Below are 23818 nucleotides of genomic sequence, written 5' to 3'. Positions count from 1 at the left end.
TGTCCAATGAACTCGGCTCACCTCATGCACGTCACTGACAGCGTGGGAAAATTCTCACGCTGAAGTGCTGAGTGCAGGAGAATTCTCCCACGCTGTCAGTGATGTGCATGAGGTGAGCTCATGTCCAATGAACTCAGCTCACCTCCTGCACGTCACTGACAGCGTGGGAAAATTCTCCTGCAATCAGCGCTTCAGCGTGAGAATTTTCCCACGCTGTCAGTGACGTGCATGAGGTGAGCCGAGTTCATTGGACATGAACTCGGCTCATCTGGATGTCGTCACAGAGAGACGCTGAGCAGCGCAAGCAAGCCTGCGCTTCTCAGTGTCTGCGGGATGACAGGCTGGATGGCAGCGTTCTGCTGCGGTCCAGCCTGTCATCTCGATGTAGCAGAGCTGAAGCTGTCGTGGGAACCATGGAAAGGTAAGGATGAGGTTGCTTTATTATTTTTCTTTTATTGCAGGAGATCGTTGGCTTCAGCTGGAATGGGCGTGATGGTAAGTATGGTTTAATTTAGAACAATAAAGGATTGTGTCTTTATTTCAATTAAAGGACTTTATTCTGGGTGTTTGTGTTTTTTTTAACTTTGACTATGGGGTTAGTAATGGGGGTGTCTTATAGACGCCTCTCCATTACTAACCTGGGCTTGATGTCAGCTGGCATTATAAGCTGACATCAACCCCAACCCTATTACCCCCTGCCACCGCACCAGGGCAGCGTGGAAGAGCGAGGCTAAGTGCCAGAATTGGCGCATCCTATGAATGCGCCATTTCTGGGGCGGCTGACGGCTGGTGTTTCTAGCCTGGGAGGGGGCCAATATTCATGGCTCCCTTCCTGGGCTATTAATATCAGCCCCCAGCTGTCTGCCTAGCCTTTGCTAGCTATTAAATTAGGGGGGACCCCACGTCATTTTTTTGGGGGGGTCCCCCATTTTAATAGCTAGTAAAGGCTATGTATTCAGCTGGGGGCTGATATTAGTAGCCTGGGAAGCTCCGTGGGTATTACCCCCTTCCCAGGCTTCAAACATCTGCCCCAGCCGTCTGCTTAACCTCCGCTAGAGCCTAAAATTAAGGGGAACCCCACGCCAATTTTTTTAATAATAAATCCTTTATTTTAATACTAAATGACAAGTACAGTAACCAACACTATCACTGTACTTCATATATATGTGACTGACATGTTTCTATCTATCTAATCTATGTGTGATGCTCTATCTTTCTGTTCTAAATTGTCGGGTACCGCTGCTGAATTGCCGGCCGGCTTTTTTAAAGAGACGGTGCATGAAAACACTAATATTTTTTTAAATAAATCCTTTACACTAAATGACAAGTATAGTAAGCAACACTATCACTGTACTTATTATATATGTGACTGACATGTTTCTATCTATCTAATCTATGTGTGATGCTCTATTCCTTCTTGTCTAAATTGTCGGGTACCGGTGTATGCCGCTGCTGAATTTGCCGGCCGGCTTTTTTAAAGAGAGTGTCTTCTGAGCAGTTTGTCAGCTTTTGGACACCTTTGCAGGTGTTTTCTATGTGTTTCTATGTGTTTTTGTTTGCCTGCCATTGGTTTTAACGGTGTTCGACGGTGTTCTAAGGTGTTCGACGAACAGTTCGACGAACAGTTCCTCGAACATCCCGGTGTTCGACGAACCGAACCGAACCCGAACACTACGGGGGTGGCTCAACACTAGTCTGGGAGAAGAAATGGGGAGTGAAGAGGTGGTAATAGTTAGCGAATCCCAGAAACCGCTGTATAGCCTTCAAAGCCTCAGGTCGGGGCCACTTTAAGACGGCAGACACCTTCTTGAGATCCATCCGCAGTCCGGTCTTAGAGATGGTAGGTAGGTCTGCTCAAAGAGGCATTTCTCGTACTTAGCATACAGGTGATTCTTCCGGAGCCGCAGTAGTACCTGACGAACATCCCTCCGTTGAGAGGGCAGATCAGGGGACAACACCAAGATATCGTCTTGGTGCACCACCACGCAAAAATACAGGAGATCTCGGAAGATGTTGTTTAGTAACTCCTGAAAGACTGCTGGAGCATTACAAAGACCGAAGGGCATCAGCCGGTACTCGTACTGACCATCCTGAGTGTTAAATGCCATCTTCCACTCATCTCCCTGGGGAATCCGGACCAGATTGTACGCCCCACGAAGATTGAGCTTAGTGAAGATCTTCGCGCCTTTTAGGCGGTCAAATAGCTTTGAGATGAGGCAGGGGGTGCTTATTTTTTATGGTAATCTGGTTTAGACCCCTATAGTCGATACAAGGATGAAGAGAGCCATCTTTCTTTTTGACGAAGAAGAATCCGGCTCCAGCCGGAGAGGTGGATTTCTGGATAAATCCCCTGGCAAGATTCTCTTCAATGTATTCAGACATAGTACGGGTTTCGGCCAGCGACAACGGGTAGATTCGCCCGCGAGGAGGAGAAGCACCAGGTATTAGGTCGATGGGCAATCATACGGCCTATGAGGTGGTAGTGTCTCTGCCTCCTTTTTATCTAAGACGTCCACATATGACCAGTAGGGTGCCGGCAGGCCAGGCAGGTTAGCTGGAGTAGACGGAGGTCAAGCAGGACGGACCAGATAGGACTTATGGCATTCCTGACCCCAACGGAGCACCTCACCTGAGCTCCAATTCAGGACGGGCTCATGTCTCTGTAACCAAGGCAGGCCAAGCAAGAGGAGATGAGAGAGGCCGGACAGCACGTAAAAGGAGATCTTCTCCGAATGTAGCATTCCCACCTGAAGAGTTACAGGCTCAGTGACAAACAAGACGGGTTCAGAGAGAAGTTTTACATCCACAGAGGAAACTGCGAAAGGATCAGCCACACATATGGTAGGAATCAGAAAACGCTCCACAACGGCCTGTTGAATGAGATTCCCAGCGACTCCGGAATTCAGATAGGCAGTCTTGAATAAGCGAGTCAAGGGCGGAGAGGAAGAACTTTTGCCCAGGACGACCTCTCGAAGCGGTCCTAGACACTGGAGTTTCCCGATCTCACCGGACAGGAGCGGATCTGATGCTCTATACTGCCACAGTAGAAGCAACTCCCCTTGGCGCGGCGGGTCTCCTGGCGAGACTTGACCATCTTAACTTGGTCAATTTGCATAGACTCCGGAGAAGACACCCGGGGGAATGCTGGTTGCGAGACTGAACTTTGCAAGGTAGGAGCGAGGCGCAGAGGTCTTCTCTCATGGGTCGTCTCCTTAGAACGCTCCTGAAAACGGATGTCAATCCGGGTAGCTAATGACATCAGGTCGTCCAGAGAGGGAGGTATGTCATGACCGGCTAGATCATCCTTGATCCGTGCGGAAAGGCCCTCCCAAAAGGTGGACACCAGAGCCTCATTGTTCCAGGCAAGTTCAGATGCGAGGGTTCGGAAATGCACGGCATACTGTCCCACAGAGAGTTGGAGAAGAGAGAAGGCAGTAGAAGATTTTCGTTCAGGCTCATTGAACACCTTTCGGAAAGCCGTGAGGAAGGCCTGGAGATCAGACACCAGAGGATCCCCACTCTCCCACGTAGGGTTAAGCCACGCCAACGCCTCTCCGGTGAGGAGAGACATGATGAATGCCACCTTGGCTCAGTCGGAGGTGAACTGGTGTGCAATAGGGCAGGGTCACCACCAAAACATGGAGGAGCAGAAAGCCGGGGTCCAAAGCCGGATGTCACAGCGCCACAGGGTTAAGGTGCCGCCGGAGCGGGTGTCACTCGATTAGAGGCGGACACAGTCGGGATGGACAGTGCATCCAGGCGGGAGTTGACAGGCCGCAGGTAGGACAGGACAGTTTTGACGCACCCCCTGGGCCGTGGGGTACTCTGCAGCCGGGCCTAGGGATGCTGGTATGGGGGATATCACGTTTGCTGGCCCGGTCTGTGACAGAAGGCGGTCAGTAAAAAGGGGGATATTATTTATAGGGGGTTTGGAAGGTGTTCGTGACGCCACCTGTGGAATGTGGCTAGAGGGTGCCGCCGCTGCGGAGCAGTCCTCTGGAGCTGGTGTTACGGCAGCAGGGATAGTGTGGCTCTCCACAGGTAGAGCTAACTCCAGGGCAGTGTAGGGGTAGATGGTGGATGCGGGGGAGAGATGGCAGGACGGTCCCGGAGGAAAGACGGACACTCACACAGGGTTAAGCTTCAGTACCTTTACTGGTGATGATGCAGGCACGGGCCCAGGGTACTCAGGACGAAGGGCGCACTTCTGGACTCCTCCCAGTGAGCGGGTATAAGGCCTCCTGATCCGTGGCTTTACTCGTTAAGCTTCTGGCCTGCCTGAAACTAGGCCTAGCTTGTTTACTGTCTGTCTCTCCCTTGCACCTGCTGACCTCTGGTGGTAGGGCCTTTTCTTCGAGATCACTCTCCCTGGTCGCTGGGGCCTCCGTGACTCCTAGCCCTGGTACTGTAATCAGCGTTTGGTGAACCTGGGACCTGTAGTTCTCCAGGGGTTCCGGTGGTTCCTACTGGGTGTAAAGGGTCCCTGTAGGCGCTGACCCGGTGTCCGGTATATATGTCTGGGTGAGCCTGGTACGCTCCTCTGCCCCCTCAACTCCTCTCTCCTTTTCTCTTTGCCTTCAGCCACTCTAGGGGCCCTCACTAGGCTTCAGTGCGTGCTGTAGGCCTCAACTTGCCTCACACAGCAGCCTGCGTGCTGCTTTCTCACTAAACTCTAAACTCTAACTGAGCTGCCTGGCTCCACCCTCCCTATATATATCCCTAATGGGCTCCCTTTGCTGGTCTGAGGTGGTAGGGTGGAGGTGTGTGAATGTGTGAGGGCCTCTTGTGGAGAAGTCCATCCATGCAGCCTTCTGGGTTCTGTGGCACCAATTCACAGCAGGGCGCCACATCCCCCCTAGTAAAACTCAGTACTCCTGGACTGAAGCATTTTTCTCAAAGCAGGTTTAACAATAACATTTCTTCCCTTTATGGGAGGCACTTTTCTTGAACGTTACAGGTAACATTATAATACAATAATAACAATTATAATAACATTAATAACGTGACAATAAGTCCCGTAACCTGGTGTCCATTTCACCGATGAAGGAACATGAGGGACACGCCTGAAAACCCTCAACGTAGGCCCTTACGGGTAACTAAACACACACATATGGTTAATTTCAGTTTATTCAATAAACAATATGCAATACCCTACTGGGTATTTATACTACAGGTATTTTTAACTTACTCCTTATACCTGACAGGGGTCTGGCCTTTTGTGCTACGCGATGACCTACGTAGTACTGGAATGCGTGTAGTGTGGATGCTTGCGCTATTTTCCGCTCTATCAGCTCTATGTGTTGGTGGACTGCAAGACTGCCTTAACCTCTCTACGGAACGGGCAAGTACACTGGTTACTGGGCCTACTGGCTCTGCTTCTACTAGTGATCCTTCTTCCGGGGATTCTTCCTGATCAGGCTATTCTGGGGCACTTACAGGTCTTACTTGCAGTGGAGAGTCTTCTGGCTATTGGTAGAAGTGTAGCACAGGTATTATTACCGCTCCATCCAGTTGAGGCCAATCTGCCGGGAAATCTCCTAAGACAGTATGGAGTACTTCTTCTTTAGGCTCCTCCGGTACGGTGAGAGGCACTTCATCCTGGGGCTTCACCGGACTTGGGCACAACTTCAGATGGTCTCTTGATACCGTTGCAGTTGTTCTTCCTCCGTCTTTGCTAATTAGACAGGCTTTCCTATTGTCAAATCTGAAATTCAACACAGTGTAAGGTTCCCTTTCCCACTGGTCATCAAGCTTGTGGCTTCTTCTCTTTCGTTTCAGCACAACTTCTCCAGGTGTCAAGGGTTCGGCTGGTGCACTTTTGTTGTACTGTGCTTCCTGCTTATCTCTCACCCTACTTAGACTGTCTTCGACACAGGCCTGTACTCTCCTGTACTGCTCCTGTCGAGTCGCATCCCACTCCTCAGTGGACATATCTGCTTCTGGCTCTACCACTCCAAGCTCCAGGTCCATGGGCAACTTTCCGGGTCTTGCTCTCATGAGGTACGCTGGAGTACAATTGGTGGAACTCACAGGTATGTGATTGTACAGATCTACCAGGTCAGGTAGTTTGTCCGGCCACTGGTTTCTTTCTTCTAAAGGTAAGGTCTTCAACAGGTCGATGACTATGTTATTCATCTTTTCACATAACCCATTGGTTTGGGGGTGGTACGGTGTAGTCCGGATCTTCTTACACCCGTACAGATGACAAAACTATTTGAACAGCTCGGCTTCAAAGGCAGGGCCTTGATCCGTCAGCACCTTATCCGGGTATCCATGGGGTCTGAAGAAGTATGCTTGAAACGTCCTTGCTGCAGTTTCTGCCGTCAGATCCTTGACGAGGGCTACCACCAGGAACCGGGAGTAGTGATCCACCATGGTCAGGGCATACGAGTAGCCTGACCTGCTGGGTGACAGCTTGACGTGGTCCAGAGCGACGATCTCCAGGGGCTGGATTGTCTTAATGGACTGCTGGGGTGCCTTCTGGCTGCTGTAGTCTTTTCTTCTGAGGCTACAGGGTCCACAATCCCGGCACCACCTCTCTATGGAGCTCCGCATTCCAACCCAATAAAACCAACTCTTCAGGAGAGTTTCCAGCTTTTTCCAGCCAAAGTGCCCTGCTTGATTGTGGTAGGCCTCCAACACCATCTGGATGTCTGTCCTGGGCACTACGATCTGCCATACCATCTCATGGGTCCTAGGGTTGACATACCTTCGGCACAGCTTCTCTCTATAGATGAACAGCCGGCTTCTCTCATTCCACAGTTGCATGGCTTGGGGAGGAGCGTCCTTCTCCAGGGAGGAACCTTCCTGGGTTATCAGTTCTTTGATACGGCTGACAACCGGGTCTCCTTCCAATTGTGATGAGGTAAAGGGTTTAATGTCTTACCACGATATCACCTGGAGGTGCGCTGCTCGTGGGCCATCCCATTTCTGTGGAAGGCAGGTAGCTCAATATCCTCCAGGTCATCCACTTCTTCTTCAGTGTTCGACTGGTGAGGCATTCTGGATAGGGCATCAGCGTTGGCGTTCTTGTGGCCTGCCCTGTACTTGATGGTGAACTGATAGTTTGACAGGCGGGCCATCCAACGCTGTTCCATGGCTCCCAACTTGGCTGTTTCTAGATGTGTCAAGGGGTTGTTGTCAGTGTAAGCCGTGAACTTACTGGAGGCCAAGTAGTGCTTGAATCGTTCTGTGATGGCCCCGATCAAGGCCAGGAGCTCCAACTTGAATGAGCTATAGTTTTCTGGATTCCTCTCGGTCGGATTAAGCTTCCTGCTAGCATAGGCAATCACCTTTTCTTTGCCATACTGCTTCTGGCTTAACACAGCTCCTAGTCCCTCGTTGCTGGCATCAGTGTACAGCAGGAATGGTTGGCTGTAGTCAGGGTAGGCCAGGATTTCTTCGCCAGTAAGGATCTCTTTCATCACTGCAAAGGACTCAGCTTGCTCTTTACCCCACTGGAAGGGGGGGTTCTTGCCTCTTTGGGACAGTCCTACCAGGAGATATTGCAAAGGCACTGCCTTCTTGGTGTAGTCCTTTACAAACCTCCGGTAATACCCGACCAGTCCCAGGAACTGACGTACCTCCTTGAGATTCTTCGGTTCCGGCCATTTCTGGATGGCAGTGACCTTCTCCGGGTCTGGTGCTACTCCTTCTGGACTGACAATGTGCCCCAGGTTCTGAACCTTCCATTTGAGCAGGTGGCACTTTTAAGGCTTCAATTTCATCCCATACCGGGACAACGATTCAAATACCTCCGCCAGGTGCTTCAAATGGTCCTCATATGTCTTGGAGTACACTATCACGTCATCCAGGTATAGCAGCGTGGTCTCGAAGTTACGGAGTCCCAAACAGCACTCCATCAATCTCTGGAACGTTCCAGGGGCGTTGCAGAGTCTGAACGGCATACTATTGAACTCGCAGAGTCCCATCGGAGTAGTGAAGGCCGTCTTCTCCCGGTCCTCCTCAGCAACTGCTACTTGCCAGTACCCACTAGTGAGGTCAAAGGTAGAGAAGTAATTTGCAGACTTTAATGCAACCAGGGATTCCTCTATATGGGGCAAAGGGTATGCATCTTTATGTGTTATGCGATTTACCTGTTTGTAATCTACACACATCCTCATGCTTCCATCCTTTTTCCTGACCAGGACCAGGGGAGATGCCCAGGGGCTACAGCTATCTCTTATTACCCCTGCTTTCTGCATGTCATGCAACATTTCCTTCTCTTTCTGGTAGTGTGCTGGTGGGATTGGCCTGTAACGTTCTTTGATGGGTGGATGGTCACCTGTGGGTATATGGTGTTGTACCCCCTTAATCCTCCCAAAATCAAGTGGGTGTTTGCTGAATACCTGCTCTCATTCCTGGACCACCCTGTATACACCTTGTTTTTGATGGACAGGAGTGGCGTCAGTCCCAACATGGAGCTGTTGACACCAATCCTCCAACTGAGCTTTGGAGTCATTGTCCTCCACTGTATCTGTGGAGTAAAGGATTCCACTGTGTGTATGGTGTTGTTATCCACAGTATACAACCTGCCAACAGTGGCATATCTTGGTAATTTAACTTCATCCTCCCCATAATTTAGGAGTCGTACGGGTACCCTCCCATTGCGTACATCAACCACCCCTCTGGCAGTTAAGAGTGTAGGTCTGTGCTCCGAACTAATGGGCTCCACTACCGCCTAATAGTTCTGTCCTTTGAGACCTATTGCCGCTCTACACCAAATCAGCATTTCACTCATCGGGGGAACCACAATGAGTATCGGGTCTGTCACCCGTACATTACCAATTTCACCACCTGATAGCTTTACCTGTTGCTGGTACATAAGGGCTCGGATCTCTTTCTGGAGCACCTTCCTCTACCCTGGTTTGGCGGTGTCAGCAATCTGTTGGAGCAAAAACAACACTTCTCCCAAACAGTTACCGACATTATTCGTACCAATTATCATGTACAAGTCTGTATCACCAGGATTAGACACCACTACAATCAGTCCTTGGTCCTTTAGTTCCGCTCTCCCCACCTTCACTGCCACGTCCTTAACCCCTACTAGCTTAAGAGAAAGGCCATTAGAGGCATACACGGAGAGGTTCGGGGCTGGAGGCTGGAGTTCATCTATGGACCAGTACCTTTTGTAGAGGACATCAGGTATGATGGTTACCTGAGATCCAGTGTCCAGCAGGGCAGGTGTCGCGATGCCATCCAGCACAAAGGACAGGAAAGGTCTTCCTCCCACGAACCGATGGTACCAGCTTGATGGGCCTGCTTGATTTACTCCTGGGTGTCGGCCCTCGGCCCTAGGGTTTGCTCATTTAAAGGACAGTTCTGCGCTGTGTGGCCTGCCTTCTGGCAGCAATAGCAGATGAACTCTCCTGGAGGGCGACGTTGGTCGTTAATCCTCCCACGGGGTGGCGTTGTCCTCCTCCAGGGTGGCGTTGTCCTCCTACGGGGTGGCGTTGTCCTCCTTCTTCTTCTCATCCAGGGGACATCCTCAGGGCTGTCGGCGAGTATTATCCTTCCTTCCGGCTCGGGCTCCTCCTGTAGCTGCAGGGTGCTCAGGACAGTGGCCAGGGTTTTACTTAGCTGACGCACTTCAGCGTGTAGGCTGTCCAGCTCACTAGGAGGCACTGTTTGCATCTTTGTTTCAGCCGTTAATGAAGGAGCAGTGGGTGCTGCGGGCACTGGGGTGGCCCCACCTTGGTAACGCTGGATAGCAGTATCTGATGCTTCCAGGGGCTGCAGACCCTTTATAGCCATGTCCTTAAGGGTGTCAAAGGTGGCATCTGGATGGTCCAAGGCCCACCACCGTACGGCTCTGCTCTCCTCCTGGGACCTCAACCCCCGGATGAACTGTTCCATCAGCATTTTATTTTCATTTTGTATGCTGGCTGGACTAACCTGTTTCAGGGCCCGCAGGGTTTCCTGTACACACCAGGCGTAGTCCCGGACACTGTCCTCAGGTTTCTGAACACAGTGGTAGAACCTCATCCGGAGATCCTTCACAGTGCGGTTTTCAAACACAGTTTGCAGTCTCTTCAAGATGATGGATACAGATTCCTGGTCTGCGGCTTGCCAGGTTTCAGTCAATTGTCACAGCACAACAGCGGCTCTCTGTTTACCAGTCATAGAATACATGTCCAGCACACCGCATATTTTTCTCTTGAATCCGGACAGGGTGTCTGGTTTGCCATTATACTGGGGAAGCCATTTCACTCCAGGGATATACAGCAGGGCCATGGGTATCAACGGAGTCATGATCTCTGCAGGTGGAGCGGCCGCTCCGGCCTGTGCAGCGCCGGGCGCAAGTTGGGCACCAGGAGCGTTAACCGGTGCTCCGGTGGCTTGCTGGTCGTCGGTCATGGTTGCGCCCCCCTAGTGAACCGGAGTCTACCTTCTTCACTTTCTTTTTCAGGTAGGTCGCAGCTCCACGGGCAACGATCTTCTTCCAGGACCTTGCGTCGCTCGCGTCTGACGTCAGAGCGTCCTCTGGACTCCTTCCAGGACCTGACGCTTCCTGGTTCGACGTCAGGGGCGGGGCGCGTCCGGGGCTTCGCGCGCTTCCAGAGGTTACGCCTCTCCAATTCCCGCGGTTACGCCCCTCTTCTTCCTGCGCGGCGACAGGAAGATGGCAGACAATGGCGGGAAATCTCAGGAATGGCGGAAAACTTTCACCACAGTGAGTATTACAGTCTTTTAAGGTGCACAGTACTCGGTGGCGACGGGCACGGAATCCTGTTCGTGATGCCAAGGCTGACGCCGTGGGGTACTCGGCAGCCGGGCCTAGGGATGCCGGTATGGGGGATATCACGGTGGATGGCCCGGTCCATGACCCAGGGCGGTCAGTAAAAAGGGGGATATTATTTATAGGGGATTTGGAAAGCGTTCGTGACGCCACCTGTGGAATCCGGCTAGAGGGTGCCACTGCTGCGGAGCAGTCCTCTGGAGCTGGTGTTACGGCAGCAGGGATAGTGTAGCTCTCCACAGGTAGAGCTAGCTCCAGGGCAGTGTAGGGGTAGATGGTGGATGCGGGGGAGAGACGGCAGGATGGTCCCGGAGGAAAGACGGACACTCACACGGGGTTAAGCTTCAGTACCTTTACTGGTGATGATACAGGCACGGTCCAGGGTACTCAGGACGAAGGACGCACTTCTGGACTCTTCCCAGTGAGCGGGTATAGGGCCTCCTGATCCATGGTTTTACTCATTAAGCTTCTGGCCTGCCTGAAACTAGGCCTAGCTTGGTTACTGTCTGTCTCTCCCTTGCACCTGCTGACCTGGTGGTAGGGCCTTTTCTTGGAGATCACTCTCCCTGGCCACTGGGGCCTCTGTGACTCCTAGCCCTGGTACTGTAATCAGTGTTTGGTGAACCTGGTACCTGTAGTTCTCCAGGGGTTCCGGTGGTTCCAACTGGGTGTAAAGGGTCCCTGTAGGTGCAGACCCGGTGGCCGGTATATATGTCGGGGTGAGCCTGGTACGCTCCTCTGCCCCCTCAACTCCTCTCTCCTTTCCTCTTTGCCTTCGGCCACTCTAGGGGCCCTCACTAGGCTTCAGTGCGTGCTGTAGGCCTCAACTTGCCTCACACAGCAGCCTGCGTGCTGCTCTCTCACTGAGCACGCTAAACTCTAAACTCTAACTGAGCTGCCTGGCTCCACCCTCCCTATATATATCCCTAACGGGCTCCCTCTGCTGGTCTGAGGTGGTAGGGTGGAGGTGTGTGAATGTGTGAGGGCCTCTTGTGGAGAAGTCCATTCATGCAGCCTTCTGGGTTCTGAGGCACCAATGCGCAGCAGGGCGCCACAGTTTCCTGTTGGGATCTCTGGCGAGAGTCGTCCTGGTACAGGTCTGAGAGCGAAGGAGCCTGGGAGCCACCGCATTCCATGGCCTGTGCAAACTGTTACGGGTCCAGGTGGTGGAACCTCTGTGCTGTGATGCAAGGAGGGACCAGAGGGGCGAGACTAAGGGCTTAGTCGACTCCGTGAACCAAGGAGGGACCGCGAAGGTGAACCAGGTGCCACTCTGGGACCGACCTTGTGTGACAGCAGGTGACTCCCACGGGTCAGATGGCTGAAGCTGACAGGCACAGCAGATTAGCACTGCTGGTAGACAGGCAGGTGATGCGGGTAGGCTAGCAGGCTGGCACAGCAGGTAGACAGGCAGGCGGGCACTGCTAATGGACAGGCGGGTACGGCTGATAGACAGGCTGGCGGGTACTGGAACCTGAGGACTGAGGAGAGTGTTAGCACACAAACAACAACCTTGCACGGACACCTCCATTTTGGAGGAGGTGCTTAATATAGGAGTAGACCTCCGGCCGTTGGCCGGGGACTCTTTAGGAAGGCGCACGCGGCCCCTTTAAGAGGGAGGGAGCGCGCGTGCCCTAAGTACAGTGCCTGGGAAACTGCGCATGGTGCATGCACCCCAGGCAGAAGCAGCAGGGGAGCTGGAGGACGTCTGACCGGTACTGCGGCGGTGAGGGGATCGGCGTCTCTGCCCGGCAGTCGGCAGAGGCGCGGACGCAACAGATGCCTATTTCTGATCCTGACTTTGTTGGGAAAAATGCGGGGGTCTTGTACCGTATTGAATTTTTGGATATCATTAACTATTTTGATAACCCTCCCTCTCTCCTTTCCCCCTCTCTTTTTCCCTTTGTCCTATATTTCGCACTTTATCCTTCGCTGTGCATTTGGCATCTCGCACCTGCACCTAACATGGATTCAACTTTTCACATTGTTGATATTTGTACACGTTGATGATATATTTATGCACTTGGCACTTTTTTATCCATTTTGCACAACACTCGCACTTTTTCATAGATTTTTTACTATATATCTGTGGTTTATATAATCTTCAATAAACACCATTATATTGAATTTCACTAGTGTCACTTATACTGGCTATATGCAAATGCCTCTTGATTGTTTCACCATATCTTTTTTATCCATTGACTATACTAGTGATTTTTTACATTTTTTTTACACTTTTCTTTCTTCATGCTTTGCTTGTATTACTGTCTGTTTTTATGGACATTCCTCATTATCCTTTATGGCGTATAGTGGGTGCCCTCGTGAATGATATGATTTTAGCACATCGTTGGTGTCTTTTTGATATGCACAACTCTATTTCTCTAAGATGCATCATAATACTGTGATGAGGCCATTTTATATACTTTTATATAGGTCATTGAGGCCATATGAGGCCATTTTATATACTTATCTGGTTGTACTCATCTCTGCCCCACTTGTATCTGTGGTAAAGGAGACATGACATGCTGCTCACTGACATTGGCGACTCAGGGCTGCTTCTTTGGATCTCCTCTGCCTCCGGCACTGGCGTGGTGCGCGCTCCTGTGGGTGTGCAGGCTCCTGGTTGCCATGGATATGTCTCTGTGTGTCTTACTCCCCGCCCGCCGGCTGACGCGTCGCTGGTGGGCGGTGACATATAACGCAAGACGCCGGCTCCGTGGCGTCCGGTTCATGGCTCTCCCGCTGGAAGTGCCATTATACTACGGATGCGCCCAGGACCACATGGGGAGCTTTCAGCTACTATTTAAGGAGCCTCTGCCATTCCCTACACACTTACCCCCTCGGAGGAAGCTGACTTGAAACGCGCGTTGGAGTAATGTACTTCCCACCACCAGGTTGTATACGATCTTACCATGTCTGTATCTACAGCATTATCTAGTGGTCCTGTTGCATTATCTGATATTATTTCCTTTGACTATGTTGGAATTGCAGTCTATCTGTGGCAATGAACTAACCTATATTTGTGACAGGCTATATATGAATTAGAAGCACTGGTTATACTGTGGATTTAAGTCTGCCTGCCCCACACTTATGTGACGTTTGTAACATCTTCCTAACATGATATATCCTTCTTCTTTTTTGGAGCCCATCTTTTGGGTCTAAGGATCTATTATTGTATAGAAGGTGTGCTTGTTTGGAATTGTCTTTTCAAAGGACCCCTTATTTTATTGATTTTTGCCTATGGGAATGTGTATTCCGTTGGTGGTGTGGCACTCACTGTCACTTCTCCTATTCTCTTTTTAATATATTTTTATTGTCAAAATCTAATAAAATATTGATTTTATTTATTTCATATTTATACGCATCTCTGCTTCCTTTTTTGTTTTGGGTCATATCTTTTTGGAAGTGCGTTCTACTGTAGACTGAATCTTATATATTGGGATACTCTTCAAACGTATGCATTCATTTCTTTATATTATTAGACTATTATTATTATTCATATAATATACTGTAGTCTGCAGTAAGAATGTGAGTGTATTTCAGGTCAATAAAACATGAGAAAATAAACTTGATGATATAAACATATACTTGGTATCTTTAATAGACTGTAGCACTGTGGAAATTGATAAATTGCTTATTTTTGGAGAGGGTGAATTATCTGTGTTTTCAGAACCAGCTTCACAATGTGATAAATTCCTTAAGATGTAGTAGCTACCACATGAAATTATCACACTAAAAATATTAATACTGTCAGACATGAAGAGATCATTATAATTGTCAAGACACCACCGTAGATATGTCTTGAACCCATAGGAAATGGTATATTGTCTACTTATTAAAAATCTGTTGATACTGTTTATAATATGTTAATGAGAAAATCTCAAGTATTGATATTCCAGATAAGAGATGGACGAATTTATTGGAGGTGAATGGAATTGTCCTTGACTTTTAAAAAAAATATTGCATTCTCCCAAATCTGAATACTTTGCAATACGTGATTCAGTCCTGCTATGTGTAGCAAAAATCACGATCTCCTATGAATGCCGGCCATGAGCGACATTCATAGGAAGTTCACAATGACAAGTACGGGGGTCTTCTGCAAACCCCCAGCTGTCATAACAACCCATCGGCACCCCGCGAACTCATGACATGGATGCCGATGGACAGGACCTGTGATGCGCTTCCGCCCAATGCTTGTTAAATGCCTCTGTCATTGATTTGCATTTAACTGGATAACAGCTGCAGGTGGATTTCGGATCTACCACGGCTGTTAGAGGCACATGACAGCTGATCAGATCAGCTGTCATGTGTGGTAAAAGATGCAGGCTCAGCGTCGGAGCCCGCATCAAAGGCAGGGTCATGACATACCTATACATCAAAGGTTGTGAAGGGGTTACGGACTAAATGTAAAAGCTCTACACAAAGTTCCTCACATTGGGACCCAAATTGTTGTCATCAAAGCTTTTTTTTGTTGCAGAAATCCCCCTCTCATGTGGAATCTATGTATAGAGACTGTTAACATCCCACGTGATGTGGGTATCTTCAGGTACCTATGCAATATCTCTGATAAGGTTCAAAAAGTCCCCTGTGTCCAATATAAATGAAGTAGTGTGTTTAACAAGTGGTGAGATAAACTTTTCCAATAGGATGACGAGGGGTGACAAAATGAAGTCAGTGCCTGCTACTATTGGTCCCCTGATGGGTGGTCAAATCTTTTGTGGATTTTGGGTAATATGTAGAGAACAGAATGAAAACTAGGCTGGCTTTTTCAGATATTTTAATTTGGCCTTTCTATTTTTAAGGTATTAAGGCAGATTAATGGTTTGCACTTTGTGGTGAACCCTCTGTATTTGTTCTCATGAAGTCTTCGTCTTATGGTAGACCTACAGTAGATACTGAAACACCTACTTCCTGGAGAGTGTTCTTCATTTGAGTGGATGTTGTAAAGGGGGTTTTCTTCACCATGGAAAGGATTCTGTGATAATCCACCACTGTTGTCTTCAGTGGATGTACAGGCTCTTTTTTTTTTGCAGAATGTACCAACCTTTTGATTTGGCCACTCCTAACATTTCTGCTATCTCTCAGATGAATTTTCTTCCTTTTTTCAGCATGATGTTTGTCTTTTTCTCTTCCATTGAGAGCTTCTTTAACAGTATTTTGTAAGTTCACAGAAACAGCTTCAAAATGCAAATGCCACACCTGTAATCAGCTCCAGACCTTTTACCTGCTTAATTGATGATGGATTAATGAGTGAATAGGGCAAGCAGCCAATTAAAAAGCTTTCGAGATAATTGTTCAATGACTTTTTGATCCTTTAAAAGGAAGCTGGTAAATATTGATGTAAGGATATTCATATCCTAATTGAAGTAAGGGTTTAGTAATTACAGCTCTTTAATTGGGAGGAAAGGTAATATTACTTGCCACATATGTAGTGTAATATTTTGACACATTTGGCACAAAATGAATAGGAAACTAAAGCACAATCGGTGACTATAAAATGCATTGATCATAAATATTGACTTCAACAGTAAGATATAATTGCACTGTAAGCCCTAAGTCAAACTTCTGGGGTTCTAAGTAACTTCAACTTTGCTCCCTCTTTAACTTGACCGGCACCCCAAAATCAGGACTATGTGGTCTTTATGGTTGCAAAAGAAATCTGAGGCCAAGTAATGGCCTCTGGGTCTCCTAACTATGGTGACCTGTTAGGATGCTAGCAACATTGTAGTGGAAAAACAATATATATTTTTTTAATTAATTCCACTTTGTGTTAATTCCTATGAAGCTCCTGAAGGGTTAACAAATTAACTGACATTACTTTTGAGTTGTTTATTAACTTTTTATGTAGTATGACTATCTGCGTATAAGGGTATAATCACATTTTAAAAATTGCTAATTTTTTATCAAATATCTGATATTTTCATAAGTATAAGTGAAACATATTAACTAGTGTTGAGCGAGCACTAAAATGCTCAGGTGCTCGAAGCTCGGCCCGAGCTCGCCGTGATACTCGGGTGCTCGACCAGAGCAACGAGCCCAATGTTAGTCTATGGGAGATCCGAGCATTTTTGCGGCGGCACCCCCGGCAGTCTGTAGAAAGCCTAAAAAGTGCCCAAAACAATAGTTACAGTGCTCAAATGACATGGGGACAGCATGGGGATCATCCCAGGAAGCATTTCTGACCCCCAGGTCACTGTTGTCAACAATGTGTTCAGAAGTATTAAGCCACTTTTACAGGCTCATAATAAAACGTTCAAAAACGAAAGTGAAACTTTTTTCCTGTGAAATATGTTAAGGAATTTCTTTTCCAGGGTAAAGACTTGTGTATAAGGTAAAATAAATAACCAAAAACAAAAATACTCCTCCACACCTTGGGCTATGATCACAAGTAGCATTTTTATGTGTTTTTGCACTTTTGTATTGCTTTCAACTGTGACTAATGCATTCACCGGGAAATGTCATTTTAACATTTTACAACCTTATCTGGCCATGTGCTGTGTGACACATGCATACAGTGCTGAAAAGACATGGGGACAGCATGGGGAAGACCCCTGGAAGCATCTCTGACTCCCAGGTCACTGCCTAAAAGTGTGCCCATCAGAAGTGATCCTTGCCGCATCAGAAGATGCAGACTTGCAACTATCCCTGTGCAAGTCCTTGTCCCAGGGCAGTGTTCAATTGTACCTCTGCCATTCCTTGCAATGCAAGCACAAATATGCAGCCAACCACCCACCCGCCTCCACGCTGCAATACTATACTGCTAGCTTGCACTTGAAATGGGGCCTTTTAGTTTTGAGGAGGCCGAAACGGGCCACTACCTCATGGCTTCTTCGGCAGCAAGGTATCCATACTCAGTCCCCAGCCGCCCAGAGGCCGGGTGTCCACGCTCGGTCCCCAGCCGCCAGGGGGCGGCCGGGTGTCCACGCTCGGTCCCCAGCCGCCCCGCGGCCGGGAGTCCACACACAGTCCCCAGCCGCCAGGGGGCAGCCGGGTGTCCACACTCGGTCCCCAGCTGCCCCGCGGCCGGGTGTCCACACACGGTCCCCAGCCGCCTGTGGGCAGCCGGGTGTCGATAAACGGTCCCCAGCCGCCCCGATTTCTCCGCGGAACATCCACACAGACTTTTCTTAGCCCGGCCTACTTTAGGGCAGCATTGGACGAGCCCACCAGAGAACCAGACTCCTCCGGTGGGCCCTGGCTTCTCCATCAGCGGAGTTGGTTGTGCCAAGGTGAGGAGCATGAAGATGATAGAAGTTAGCATCTGCTTTGTTTTCTTGGAATGCAAGCGTAAGTGTGCAACCTGCCACCCACCCACCCCCAGACTGCAATACCGTACTGCTAGCTTGCACTTGAAATGGGGCCTTTTAGTTTTGAGGAGGCCAAAGCTGGCCACTACCTCATGGCTGCTTCGGCAGCGAGGTATCTATACTCAGTCCCCAGCTGCCCGGCGGTCGGGTGTCCACACACGGTCCCCAGCCGCCTGGGGGTGGCCGGGTGTCCATAAACGGTAACCAGCCGCCCCGATTTATCAGCAGAACATAACCACACACTTTTGTTAGACTGGCCTGCTTTAGGGCAGCATTGGACGAGCCCACCAGAGAACCTGACTCCTCCGGTGGGCCCTGGCTTCTCCATCAGCGGAGTTGGTTGTGCCAAGGTGAGGAGCATGAAGATGATAGAAGTTAGCATCTGCTTTGTTTTCTTGGAATGCAAGCGTAAGTGTGCAACCTGCCACCCACCCACCCCCAGACTGCAATACCATACTGCTAGCTTGCACTTGAAATGGGGCCTTTTAGTTTTGAGGAGGCCAAAGCTGGCCACTACCTCATGGCTGCTTCGGCAGCGAGGTATCTATACTCAGTCCCCAGCTGCCCGGCGGTCGGGTGTCCACGCTCGGTCCCCAGCCGCCAGGGGGCGGCCGGGTGTCCACACACGGTCCCCAGCCGCCTGGGGGTGGCCGGGTGTCCATAAACGGTAACCAGCCGCCCCGATTTATCAGCAGAACATAACCACACACTTTTGTTAGACTGGCCTGCTTTAGGGCAGCATTGGACGAGCCCACCAGAGAACCTGACTCCTCCGGTGGGCCCTGGCTTCTCCATCAGGGGAGTTGTTTGTGCCAAGGTGAGGAGCATGATGATGATGATAGAAGTTAGCATCTGCTTTATTTTGTTGGAATGCAAGTGTAAGTGTGCAAGGTGCCACCCACCCCCAGGCTGTTATACCGGGTGTCCATGCTCGGTCCCCAGCCGCCAGGGGGCGCCCGGGTGTCCACACTCGGTCCCCAGCCGCCCCGCGGCCGGGTGTCCACACACGGTCCCCAGCCGCCTGGGGGCGGCCAGGTGTCCATAAACGGTCCCCAGCCACCCCGATTTCTCCGCGGAACATCCCCACACACTTTTCTTAGACTGGCCTGCTTTAGGGCTGCATTGGACGAGCACACCAGAGGACCCGACTCCTCCGGTGGGCCCTGGCTTCTCCATCAGGGGAGTTGTTTGTGCCAAGGTGAGGAGCATGATGATGGTAGAAGTTAGCATCTGCTTTGTTTTCTTGGAATGCAAGCGTAAGTGTGCAACCTGCCACCCACCCACCCCCAGACTGCAATACCGTACTGCTAGCTTGCTTGCACTTGAAATTGGGCCTTTTAGGTATGTGGAGGCAGACGCCGGCCACCATGTCATGGCTGCGTCGGCGGCCCTTTTAGCCATACTCAGGCCCCAGCCGCCCGGCAGCCCGGTGTCCACGCTCGGTCCGCAGCCGCCAAGGGCCGGCTGGGTGTCATAGTAACATAGTTTGTAAAGCCGAATAAAGACTTGCGTCCATCAAGTTCGACCTGTTAGTTCTGTAATTGCTAAAGTTGATCCAGAGGAGGGCAAAAACCCCAAATGATTTGGCCAATCTTCACCTGAGGAAAAATTCCCTCCCGACTCTGAAACCAGCAGTCAGAATAAATCCCTGTATCAACCTACTATTTTATTTTATTTTTAAGTATATGCTGAAATCTGCCTGGTATCTAGAAATGCATCCAGTCCCCGCTTGAACTGGTGTAGTGAATCCGACATTACCGTCTCCTCACTCAGTGAATTCCATATTCTCACTGCTCTTACCGTAAAGAACCCCTTCCTATGCTGGTGCTGAAACCTTTTCTCTTCCAGTCTTAGTGAGTGCCCTCTTGTTACCGTAATATCCCTCCTTTTGAACAAATCCCGGGCAAGATCTCTATACTGTCCCCTAACATATTTGTACACATTTATTATGTCCCCCCTCAACCTTCTCTTTTCCAGGCTGAATAGTTCTAGTTTTGCCAACCTCTCTGGGTATTGCAGTCCCTCCATTCCCTTTATTAATTTTGTTGCCCTCCTTTGTACCTTTTCAAGCTCATTTATATCCTTTCTATATATTGGGCCCATAACTGAGCACAGTATTCCAAGTGTGGTCTGACCAGTGCTTTGTACAGTGGAAGAACAATGTTCTCATCCTTTGCAGCTATACCTCTTCTGATACATCCCATTACCCTGTTTGCCCTTACAGCAGCGGCCTGACTTTGGGCACTCCAATTTAGTTTGCTATCAATCAAGATGCCCAAGTCCTTCTCCATCTCTGAATTCCCCAATGATTTCCCATTCAGTGAGTACTGGTGACTTCCATTTTTCCTTCCCATATGTATGACCTTACATTTCTCCTCGTTAAACCTCATTTGCCATTTAATGCTCCACCTACCCAGCTTATCCAAATCCCTCTGTAGGTCTGCACTGTCCTCTTTTGTATTAATTGTTTTACATAACTTTGTGTCATCTGCAAATATTGATATTTTACTATTTACTATTCACTATTTTACTATTTATCCCGTTGACTATGTCGTTATTAAAGATATTAAATAACATTGGGCCTAGTACAGACCCCTGTGGTACCCCACTAGTGACGCTTACCCAATTACCACTCGGTCCCCAGCCGCCCCGCGTCCGGTGTCCACACATGGTCCCCAGCGGCCTGGTGACGGCCGTGTGTCCATAAACGGTCCCCAGCCACCCCAATTTGTCCGCGGAACATCCCCACACACTTTTCTTAGACTGGCCTGCTTTAGGGCAGCATTGGACGAGCACACCAGAGAACACGACTCATCCGGTAGGCCCTGGCTTCTCCATCAGGGGAGTTGTTTGTGCCAAGGTGAGGAGCATGATAATGATAGAAGTTAGCATCTGCTTTGTTTTCTTGGAATGCAAGCGTAAGTGTGCAACCTGCCACCCACCCACCCCCAGGCTGCAATACCATACTGCTAGCTTGCTTGCACTTGAAATTGGGCCTTTTAGGCATGTGGAGGCAGACGCCGGCCTCCATGTCATGGCTGCGTCGGCGGCCCTTTTATCCATACTCAGTCCCCAGCCGCCCCGTGGCTGGGTGTCCCCACACGGTCCCCAGCCGCATGGGGGCGGCCAGGTGTCCATAAACACTCCCCAGCCGCCCCAATTTCTCCGTGGAACATCCCCACACACTTTTCTTAGACTGGCCTGCTTTAGGGCAGCATTGGACGAGCCCACCAGAGAACCTGACTCCTCCGGTGGGCCCTGGCTTCTCCATCAGGGGAGTTGAGAGTGCCAAGGTGAGGAGCATGATGACGATGATAGAAGTTAGCATCTGCTTTGTTTTCAAGGAATGCAAGTGCATGTATGTAGTAGCGGCTAGGCCTGAGGTGGTCAGCGTTTTGGCGCATATTCTACCTCCTCCGAGGATTGCTGGATGTTTTCCTGCTACTATCCAAGTTCTATGACTCCCGTTAAAACAAAGCTTCAGGTGATAAATGAAGGATGAGGTAGTGGCAAAGGAGAAAGAGCAGGAGGAAAAGGGACCATTCACATCAATATCAGGCCAGTGAACCACATATGTCTTGTAGGATATGATTCTGTAACAAATGGAGCGGTTCGGTTACACAGTTATAGGGCATACAGTGAGTGCAATGCCTACCAAAAATTTTGAGGCACTCCAATGCCCCTTGGAAATGACATGGAAGTCAGAAGGCCTTAACTAAACCTTTTTTTCCATTTATAGCAACTGGGTCTCCTGTGCACTGTTGGCCTAAGCAGTGAATGGAAGGCTTTCCAAAAATTATGAGGAACTGCAATGCCCCTTGAAACAGACGTGGATTACAGCGTACTAAAAACCTTCTACCCATTATTGGGGAGTGGGTCTAACTTAGTTTTCACCTTTGCATTGAAAAGCAAAAGCTGACTAAAATTAGGAGGAAATGCAATGCCCGTTGGAAGAGTCGTGGAGATTAGAGGTAAGGTAATTAAAAACAACATTTCAATGCCCTGTGGAAGAGCTGTGGAGTTCAGAGTGGCTTAAGAAGACGCTTTTAATGCCCCTTTGAAGAGACGTGGAGGTCACAGTAGCTTAACAAGATGGTTTTAATGCCCCTTGGAAGAGTGGTGGAGGACGCAGTGGAATAAAAAGACAATATCAATGCCCTGTGGAAGAGACGGGGAGGTCACAGCAGCTTAAAAAGACGGTTTTAATGCCCCTTGGAAGAGCTGTGGGGTTCAGAGTGGTTTAACAAGACAGTTTTAATGGCCCTTGGAAGAGTGGTGGAAGTTAGAGTGGAATAAAAAGACAATATCAATGCCCCGTGGAATAGACGTTGAGGTCACAGTAGCTTAACAAGACGGTTTTAATGCCCCTTAGAAGAGCTGGGGAGTTCAGAGTGGTTTAACAAGATGGTTTTAATGCCCCTTGGAAGAGACATGGAGGTCACAGTAGCTTAACAAGATGGTTTTAATGCCCGTTGGAAGAGTGGTGGAGGTCGCAGTGGAATAAAAAGACAATATCAATGCCCCGTGGAAGAGACGTGGAGGTCACAGTAGCTTAACAAGATTTTTTTAATGCCCCTCGGAAGAGACGTGGAGGTCACAGTAGCTTAACAAGACAGTTTTAATGCCCCTTGGAAGAGCTGTGGAGTTCAGAGTGGTTTAATAGGACGGTTTTAATGCCCCTTGGAAGAGACGTTGAGGTCACAGTAGCTTAACAAGACGGTTTTAATGCCCCTTACAAGAGCCATGCAGTACAGCATATTACAAACATTAGTCCCATTATTGGGGAGTGGGTCTCCCATAGTATTTCCTTATGTCTTCCAAGCAGAAGCTTACAAAAATTAGGACGGAGCAACTTGCAATGCCCTTTACAAGAGCCATGCAGTACAGCATATTACAAACATAAGTCACATTATTGGGGAGTGGGTCTCCCATAGTATTTGCTTATGCCTTCCAAGCAAAAGCTTCCAAAAATTAGGACGGAGCAACTTGCAATGCCTCTTACAAGAGCCATGCAGTACAGCATATTACAAACATTAGTCCCATTATTGGGGAGTGGGTCTCCCATAGTATTTCCTTATGTCTTCCAAGCAAAAGTTTACAAAAATTAGGACGGAGCAACTTGCAATGCCCCTTACAAGAGCCATGCAGTACAGCATATTACAAACATAAGTCACATTATTAGGGAGTGGGTCTCCCATAGTATTTGCTTATGCCTTCCAAGCAAAAGCTTCCAAAAATTAGGACGGAGCAACTTGCAATGCCTCTTACGAGAGCCATGCAGTACAGCATATTGTAAACATTAGTCCCATTATTGGGGAGTGGGTCTCCCATAGTATTTGCTTATGCCTTCCAAGCAAAAGCTTCCATAAAATTATGAGGAAATTCAATGCCCATTCGAAGAGTTGTGGAGGTCCCAGTAGCTTAACAAGACGCTTTTAATGCCCCTCAGAAGAGACGTGGAGGTCAGAGTGGTATAACAAGACGCTTTTAATGCCCCTCAGAAGAGACGTGGAGGTCAGAGTGGTATAACAAGATGGTTTTAATGCCCCTTACAAGAGACGTGGAGGTCAGAGTGGTATAGCAAGATGCTTTTAATGCCCCTCAGAAGAGACGTGGAGGTCAGAGTGGTATAACAAGATGCTTTTAATGCCCCTTACAAGAGACGTGGAGGTCAGAGTGGTATAACAAGACGGTTTTAATGCCCCTTAAAAGAGACGTGGAGGTCAGAGTGGTATAACAAGACGCTTTTAATGCCCCTTACAAGAGCCGTGGA

The sequence above is a fragment of the Phyllobates terribilis genome, unplaced genomic scaffold (genome assembly GCF_046119375.1).
Source record: "Phyllobates terribilis strain yellow unplaced genomic scaffold, ASM4611937v1 Scaffold_3__8_contigs__length_932513732, whole genome shotgun sequence".
Lineage (NCBI taxonomy): Eukaryota > Metazoa > Chordata > Amphibia > Anura > Dendrobatidae > Phyllobates > Phyllobates terribilis.
Note: the sequence above shows the minus strand (reverse complement) of the source record.